A 10,015-nucleotide genomic window follows, 5' to 3' on the forward strand; every position below is an offset into this window, starting at 1 on the left:
TTTCTTGCTCTGTAAAACTTCTTTCAAGGAGTTATTAGAATATCATCTATTTCCAGAAATGCCAGACCCCCTTTTTATCCCATCTGCAAGACACGTGTAGCCATCTCTTCCATCTTTCAGAGGGAATCAGCTTGTGTCCATATTCCAGAAAGTGAGTTTGGAAGGTTGGAAAGAGTGGGAGGTGGTAGGAAAGTCAGCCAAAATGAGCAATTTCAACTTATTTGCTTTTTTGCTCTATAAATGTGGTGGCCAAGACCCAAACAGCTCTGGCTTTTCCACCAGCATGCACTTTTTCCATCACTCCTCTCTGGCTAGAACTTTGATCCCTGAGCATCACTTGCAAAATCATTTATCATCAGGTGTTTAACATCCCTTAGAGGAGCTCCGTTTCTGGGCCCTCCTAAAGGATATTAAGGAAAACTAGACAACTTTACCATATTAAGTTTAAAACACAGAATTCTGCTCTTTGCCACTTTAGCTGAAATTTGCCTAGCTGCAAAATCACTTTAGACACATCACCATTTTATAATAGTATCCTATAAATGGAGTCCTCTTACCCAAGGATTCAAGTTGGGTGACTGGGGAAAAGATTAGACATCTATATAGAAAATGATTTTTACTAAAATGCTTGAAAACTAAATGATTCCCTCTTAAAGTTTTATTCTTCTTAATTTACTGCAGACAGGAAGAATGATATCATTTTGAACCAATGAGAGTTCTGGATCCAGATCTCAGAAAGATCAGGACTCTGATAGGAAAATACTCATGAAAAAGCATTAAGATATCAGAACATATGCATTCATTTGTATTATTTTTTTAGATTACATATATAAGTGATATCATACAGTACGTGTCTTTCTCTGACTGACTTATTTTACTAAGTTTAATATTCTCTAGGTATATGCAAAACAGAAACAGACTCACAGATACAGAAAACAAACTAGTGGTTACCAATGGGGAGGGGGAAAGAGTGAGGGGCAAATTAGGGGTATGGGATTAAGAGATACAAACTACTATGTATAAAATAGAGAAGCAACAAGATTATATTGTACAGTACAGGGAATTATAGACTTGTAATAACTTTTAATGGAGTATAATCTGTAAAAATACTGTACACCTGAAATTAATATAATATTGTAAACCAACTATACTTCAATTAAAATAAAGATATCATGGGAGTTCCCTGGTGGTCTAGTGGTTAGGATTTAGCGCTTTCACTGCTGTGGCCCAGGTTCAATTCCTGGTTGGGGAACTGAGATCCCTCAAGCCACGTGGTCAAAAAAAAAAAAAAAAAAAAAATTAGGTATCAGAACAAACGACCTGTAAAATTAGAATCATTTTCATTGTACCACGAGCTACTTTATGGCCCATAGTATTCCTTCACACTGATATAAAGGAAACTGCTTTTATTTCTTGAAATGCTGCCTTATTTCTTGAAATGCTGCCTTTCTTCTACAATCAGATCTTCTATTTATTCATTTTTGAAATTTAGAGGAAAAAGCCAACTGGCTTCCAAGTAATCAGCAGGTCCCAAGCTCAGACATGTTTCCCAAAGAGCGCTTTCCCTATAGCTAAGTTCCATGACTGCAAAAGACAGACAGTAAGAATTTAAAAATAGGTTTAAGTCTTCAGAACATTGACACCATCAATCAGCTGTGGAGCTTGTAACAAATCCAAGAATTCTTAGTGCCCTATTCTTTGTTCCTCGTCCATCTCTTAGGCTTGAGTTTTCCCTCCCTTCATTAGTAGAACAATATAATCGGTAGAATGTGTGCTTTTAAAACTTTTTTTTCAGTTGTTCGTGATAAGCTTCATGTTGTCATTAATTTCTCTCACTGGGTTCTACTTTACACCAAGGGTAAGTATCTGTGAGTTTCTGGTTAGAATAGGTTTTCATTTTGTGGCCACCAGACAGTTTTCTCTTTGTAAAGTTCACTTGTATTTTGATCTCTTTAGCACTCTGAGTTCACTGAAGAGACTTCAACTCCAGTTTTAACATCGCCTCTAACTGTTCTTTTTAAAATGTTTATCCCTATCAGGTCTCCTTCTGAGGGTTAATTTGCTTTCTTTCTACAAGATTTACTTTTTTCCCCCCTTTCCTTATAATTTACCTCTTGAACAGCTCTTTGGAATAAGAAGCCTAAAGAAAAGACTAACAGGGAACAAATGTCCTTTTTAAAACAAAGACTAAGCCCTATGCCTAGAAAGAATAATAATGTTTATTACAAATTAGCTTTGTGCTACTCTGATCAAAGAATTGGTTTGGGGCATTTTTCATTTCAGGTTAACATCATAATATGCCTCAACTTTCTGTAACGGTACAGCTGTATCGTTTGATCTTATTATTTAAAAAAATATGAACTCTGAAAGTGCCAAGGTTCTAATTTCCAAAACTATTTCTTCTATTAGACTGACTTTAATAGAAAACTTAAGTAACTGGTTATTATGAAAAATTGTATGTATTATTGAATCTTTTTCAAAGTCCATTTAAAAGATTAATCATATCTCAAAACATCTGGGAAGGTAATGCTTGAGTAAGTCACTTCTCAGACCCTCAGTTTTCTTATCTGTAAAATGAGGAGGTTGGACCACCTTATCTCTAAAGTCCCTTCCAACCCTAAAAGTCTATGAGATCAGTGTTTCTTCCCTAGGATTCCTGGATTCTAGAAAAACACCCAAGCACAGGATGTTATATATTCGAATCCTAAACTCGATTTTTTTTTTTAAGTTCCAATTCCCTCAACTGCCCCTTGTCATCCAGATCAAAATACATTTCCTGGCATATTTGTGATGCCAAGCAAACTTGAAATATAAGCTGCTGACAGTCACTAAGATAAGCATTCTGCATGTACTTCCACATGGTTTGCTTAACTGAAGCTTCTGAACCCTAAAATAACACCACAGCAATCTAATCTGGAGATAAAAGGAGGAAAGATATGTAGAGGTCCTCAAGAAAAGAAATACTTCAAAATCAGACTAACTCTGGATCAAAACTATGTACTATTACAGAAAATAAATCATGAAACACAAAAGGAAAAAAAGCTATTGCATAATTTGCTTCCAAATAATTTATCTCTGATATTAAACTAATATGACCAATATTTTAGAAGTAAGAGAAAAAATCCTCCTCTGAAGTCAAAATACCTTTCTTCCTTACTTCCAACAGTACCATGATAGCAAAATGAAACTACATGAATGGAAGACTTTTGCTTGCACATCTGTAACTTAATAATTTTATTCCAAGTGACAGGAGAAACCTTAAAAGCATTCCTACTGGTTAACAAACACAATTTGAGGCAGAACTCTGCCTTAGGACCACAGTAATTGTCAGGAAGCTTCGCTGATTCCTCATGTTTGCTGTATGTTTTCCAGCAATGTACTTAGCATGTGACCTTTATGTGGCTGTACAGTTTCCCCCACTGTTTTCATAGCTCATAAAATGCTTAGGAAGTGTTTATAAAAATTGCTCAAAGAAATTGGGCCACAAAGAACTTGAGCTTTGTGCATCTCAATGGTCCAGCTTTAATTTCATTTTCAAGGAAGGAATATTTTCATTGCAAATGCACTGGTAACATTTGTATTTCAGGTTCTCTTGGAATAGCAAGGATAAGAAGTGGTTCTGCCCAATGTGTATTATTTGGCCGTCACCCTGAAATATGTGATGCTCCAATTACTCTTCTCATGAAATCATGCACACAAACGAATCCTCCCTCTTCCCTTAACATCACCCTCCTTTTGTGCGGTCACTTTCAGTTATCTGACTATGCTGGAAAGACATTATGTCATAAACAGCATAAAAACATCTGCAAAGAATCCCTTTGGAAGCCATTGCATGAGCTGTCAAAGCCAAAGTGTACTCTTGGATCTGAAGTCCATTACTTACAAGGGCTGACTTTTAGCCCTATAACATTTGAATTTTTTTTTTTTTTTCATATAGGCTGCTAGGGGATACATGGCCAGAGAAGCATCACAAACAACATCTCAGTTTATAGCTGTCTGGAGAATCACTGAATCGAGAAGCAACAGCAAAACATTGTAAGTATCAACTTGTCTTTTCTATTTGGTTTTGGTGTTTTACAGGATAGAGTAGTACTGGATAATTTGAGTTTAATTGAATGTGCAGTCTTTGCTCTGAAATGCTGGTTTGGAGCTCTACACTGGGGTCTTATGCTGAACTCTATGTAATATAACTGTTGGCAGTGCAGGCTGATGAATACACAACATATAAGGTGTATCTGTATGAATTCATTAATATAAACTGCAGAGGAAACTGTCAGACCAACTCTAACACAGCTGCCTCATCCTTGAAGGCCACACTCCTAGCAAAGGTTCCATAGAGAAAGAAATACCCAGTCTTCCCTTTTCAATGGTTTATTTGATCAACCTATTACAATGAATACATTTTCCTTTAACAAGTCTAGGTGAATAATTTGGGAAGATAATGAAAAGAAATATGAAATCTGGAAAACTTTTCAATGTACAGAATAATGCTACAATTTTGCTTAACAATTCAAAAGTTGTATGTGGGTAACACATGAACGTTTATAAAAATGGACTTGTGACCCTCCTACTTCACGTATCTAACCCAAAGAAAAATTCCAACAGAGATTACTGTCCCAGTTATTTGCCTCGAAAAAAGAAATAAACCCTGTCAACATGTAGGAGGTGTCTTCCTTTTAAACTGATGCACTTAAAGAACTAAACAATTAGGGAAGGGAGCCAAGGGTCATAAGTTCCTACTTCATGCTGTATACACAAGGTTAACTGTAGACTGTGTTCTGTATTCAGTCATGGCTCATTACCGCATGTGCCTTGGAATTTGTCCTATGGGGGCAAAAAATTCAAAATATTGTCAAGCACATGGTACATTTCCAGTCTCCTGAGGAAAGGTGAATCTAGCCTATCCCTCAAAGTCCTCAAAACCCTGACAATGGAAACACTATAAATCACCTTTAAAAACCTGAGAAAAAATGTAGGTGTTATAGCTAGAGGAATTAGATGTGAAATGTGTAACCAAGGAGGCTTATCCAATAAAGAACAAGGAAAAGTAAACTCAATCTGTGATACAAGAAACATCATTTGATTTATGGAATATATTCTTGATTAATTATTCCAGCATTCAGCTTTATGATAACTTAAGTGATAAGAGATGTCATTTACCTCTTAAGCTGTAAACAAGTTAAATGGGCCAAAAGTCAGTGAGTATTTTCCAACTGTCTCATTCTGAAATAAGAAACGTTTGGAAAAACAAAATGCAAATCCAAACTCACCCTTTAAGGAGTTTTTCCCAGTCTGGGACTTGGTTATCACTGCCTGAATCAAGACAGAGCCAATAAAGCCAGGCCTGTTCCCACAGAGAGCCATCAGCAGTAGTCACACTCAACTCATTGTCCTGGTCATTGCTTTGGCCTATGGAAACAGGCACAGCACAACTGATCCAGTGTGGATATGGGACCTACTAGGAATATTCCACCTCCAAAGTCCAGAGATAATTTTACCAAATAGGAAGAAGCTGAAAATATTCCTTATTTTCTGAGAAAAGAAAAAGGCTCTGGGATGACCTGTAGTGACAATATTAGCTTGTGAAGCATTCTGAGCTTTCACAAATTGTGCTAATAGAGATGAAGAGAAAAAGAAAGACTGAGTACAGGGCAGTTCACTAGGATCCCAGATGGTTTTAGGAAGGAGTAGGAAAACACAGGAACTTCCAAAGGAAAATGTCCCCACCTCCAACCAATCAGAGCAGGTTCCATCTTGTTTGTTGCACTGAAGCACACCAGCTGATTATCAGCCCTGGGACTAGGGAGAGAAAACAAGCAGCTATAGAGATGGTTCTACTAAGCACAGTTGGGTCAGCCAAGGCTTGTTACTCCAATAAGATTCCAAATGTCTTTGTTGCCATAAGTTATTCTAGTGAGCAAAGAGTCAAGAATAATCCAGAAACCATTTGAGCTGTTGTGAGTTCAATAGGATCTGCCTTTCCGTAGCAGGATGGTCACAAAGACAGTGAAGAGTGAGAGAGGAATAAGAAACAGAGATCAAGATTGAGGCTTGGAAGAAAACTGGCAAAATACACATTCTGGTATTCTATTTGAGGTTCAGGGCTGGGCACCAATACTACAGGGAAATATGGCAAGAGGCAAGGTAACTAGGTGGACTACAGATAGAAAAAAAACATATATAAGAGGACCTTCAAGATGGCGGAGGAGTAAGATGTGGACATCACCTTCCTCCCCACAAATACAACAATAATACATCTACATGTGGAACAACTCCTACAGAACACGTACTGAACGCTGGCAGAAGACCTCAGACTTCCCAAAAGGCAAGGAACTCCCCACGTACCTGGGTAGGGCAAAAGAAAAAAGAAAAAACAGAGACAAAACAATAGGGACAGACCTGCACCTCTGGAAGGGAGCTGTGAAGGAGGAAAAGTTTCCACACACTAGGAAGCCCCTTCACTGGTGGAGATGGGGGTGGGCGGCGGTGGGGGGGGGAGTTTGGAGCCATGGAGGAGAGTGTAGCAACTGGGGTGCAGAGGGCAAAGCGGAGAGATTCCCACACAGAGGATCGTATCAGTGCTGACCAGCACTCACCAGCATAAGAGGCTTGTTTGCTCACCCGCCGGGACAGCTGGGGGCTGGGAGCTGAGGCTCAGGCTTCAGAGGTCGGATCCCAGGGAGAGGACTGGGGTTGGCTGCGTGAACAGAGCCTGAAGGGGGCTAGTGTGCCACAGGTAGCTGGGAGGGAGTCCGGGAAAAGCTCTGGACCTGCCTAAGAGGTAAGAGAGCATTGTTACAGGGTGTGCAAGGAGAGGGGATTCAGAGCACCACCTAAATGAGCTCCAGAGACAGGCAGAGCCAGGGCTAACAGTGCGGACACCAGAGACGGGCATGAAATGCTAACGCTGCTGCTGCAGCCACCAAGAAGCCTGTGTGCAAGCACAGGTCACTAAGCCACACCTCCCCTCCCAGGAGCCTGTGCAGCCCGCCACTGCCAGGGACAAGTTTCCCAGGAGAACACACGGCATGCCTCAGGCTGTTGCAACGTCACACCAGCCTCAGTCACCGCAGGCTCAACCCGCATTCAAATTATAACTACCTTACCCTTCCCTCCCCCTGGACCGAGAGAGGCAGAGCCCCCTAATCAGCTGCTCCTTTAACCACCCCCATCTCGGCAAAGAACAGATTCCAGAGGGCAGAGGCGTGCAGAGGCAGGGCCAAATCCAAAGCTGAACCCCAGGAGCTGTGCGAACAAAGAAAAGAAAGGGAAATTTCTCTGTGCAGCATCAGGAGCAGTGGATTAAATCTCCACAGTCAACTTGATGTACCCTTCATCTCTGGAATACCTGAATAGACAATGAATTGTCCCAAAATTGAGGCAGTGGACTTTGGGAGCAACTGTAGACTACCAGTTTCCTGTATGTGACTGACTAGTTTCTGATTTATATGTTTGTCTTAGTTTAGATTTTAGTGCTTGTTATCATTGGTGGATTTGCTTACTGGTTGGCTGCTCTCTTCTTTTTTTTTAATTACTTTTAAATTTTTTATTGTAATGATACACTTTTTATTCTTTATTTCAATAACTTTATTTATTTATTTATTTTCTTTCTTTCTTTTTCTCCCTTTTCTTCTGAGCCATGTGGCTGACAGGGTCTTGGTGCTCCAGCCGGGTGTCAGGCCTAAGTTTCACAGGTGGGACACCTGAGTTCAGGACATTGGACCATCAGAGACCTCCTGGCCCCACATAATATCAGTCGGCGAGAGCTTTCCCAGAGATATCCGTCTCAACGTTAAGATCCAGCTCGACTCAACGACCAGCAAGATACAGTGCTGGACAAGCTATGCTAAACAACTAGCAATATAGGAACACAACCCCACCCTTTAGCAGAGAGGTTGCCTAAAATCATAATAAGTTCACAGACACCCCAAAACACACCACCAGATGTGGTCCCGCCCACCAAAAAGACAAGATCCAGCCTCATCAAACAGAACACAGGCACCAGTCCCCTCCACCAGGAAGCCTACACAACCCACTGAACCAACCTTACCCACTGGGGACAGACACCAAAAACAATGGGAACTACGAACCTGAAGCCTGTGAAAAGGAGACCCCAAACACAGTAAGTTAAGAAAAATGAGAAGACAAAGAAATATGCAGCAGATAAAGGAGCAAGGTAAAAACCCACCAGACCAAACAAATGAAGAGGAAATAGGCAATCTACCTGAAAAAGAATTCAGAGAAATGACAGTAAACATGATCCAAAATCTTGAAAATACAATGTAGAAACAACAAGAAACGTTTAACAAGGACCTACAAGAACTAAAGAGCAAATAAACAATGATGAACAACACAATAAATGAAATTAAAAATTCTCTACAAGGAATCAATAGGAGAATACCGAGGCAGAAGAACAGATAAGTGACCTGCAGATAAAATAGTGGAAATAACTACCGCAGAGCAGAATAAAGAAAAAAGAATGAAAAGAATTGAGGACATTCTCAGAGACCTCGGGGACAATATTAAATGCACCAACATTCGAATTATAGGGGTCCCAGAAAAAGAAGTGAAAAAGAAAGGGACTGAGAAAATATTTGAAGAGATTATAGTTGAAAACTTCCCTAATATGGGAAAGGAAATAGTTAATCAAGTCCTGGAAGCACAGAGAGTTCCATACAGGATAAATCCAAGGAGAAACACGCCAAGACACATATTAATCAAACTATCAAAAATTAAATATAAAGAAAACATATTAACAGCAGCAAGGGAAAAACAACAAATAACACACAAGGGAATCCCCATAAGGTTAACAGCTGGTCTTTCAGCAGAAACTCTGCAAGCCAGAAGGGAGTGGCAGGATATACTTAAAGTGATGAAGGAGAAAAACCTACAACCAAGATTACTCTACCCAGCAAGGATCTCATTCAGATTTGATGGAGAAATTAAAACCTTTACAGACAAGCAAAAGCTGAGAGAGTTCAGCACCACCAAACCAGCTTTACAACAAATGCTAAAGGAACTTCTCTAGGCAAGAAACACAACAGAAGGAAAACACCTACAATAACAAACCCAAAACATTTAAGAAAATGGGAATAGGAAAATACATATCAATAATTACCTTAAATGTAAATGGATTAAATGCTTCCACCAAAAGACACAGACTGGCTGAATGGATACAAAAACAAGACCCATATATATGCTGTCTGCAAGAGACCCACTTCAGACCTAGGGACACATACAGACTGAGAGTGAGGGGATGGAAAAAGATATTCCATGCAAATAGAAAACAAAAGAAATCTGGAGTAGCAATTCTCATATCAGACAAAACAGACTTTAAAATAAAGACTATTACAAGAGACAAAGAAGGACACTACATAATGATCAAGGGATCAATACAAAAAGAAGACAAAACAATTGTAAAAATTTATGCACCCAACAAAGGAGCACCTCAATACATAAGGCAAATGCTAACAGCCATAAAAGGGGAAATGGACAGTAACACAATCATAGTAGGGGACTTTAAAACCCCACTTTCACCAATGGACAGATCATCCAAATTGAAAATAAATAAGGGGCTTCCCTGGTGGCGCAGTGGTTGAGAATCTGCCTGCTAATGCAGGGGACACGGGTTCGAGCCCTGGTCTGGGAAGATCCCACATGCCGCGGAGCAACTAGGCCCATGAGCCACAACTACTGAGCCTGCGTGTCTGGAGCCTGTGCTCCGCAACAAGAGAGGCCACGATAGTGAGAGGCCCATGCACCGCGATGAAGAGTGGCCCCCGCTTGCCACAACTAGAGAAAGCCCTAGCACGGAAACGAAGATCCAACATAGCAATCAATCGATCGATCAATCAATAAATAAATCTTAAAAAAAAAAAAAAAGCCGGAAAGAACTTTCCATACCCTCCCACTGAAATCCTAATGCCCCCTCCTCCAGTTAAAAAAAAAAGAAAATAAATAAGGAAACACAAGCTTCAAATGATACATTAAACAAGATGGACTTAATTGATATTTA

Source organism: Eubalaena glacialis, chromosome 5, assembly GCF_028564815.1.
Source record: "Eubalaena glacialis isolate mEubGla1 chromosome 5, mEubGla1.1.hap2.+ XY, whole genome shotgun sequence".
NCBI classification, from domain to species: domain Eukaryota; kingdom Metazoa; phylum Chordata; class Mammalia; order Artiodactyla; family Balaenidae; genus Eubalaena; species Eubalaena glacialis.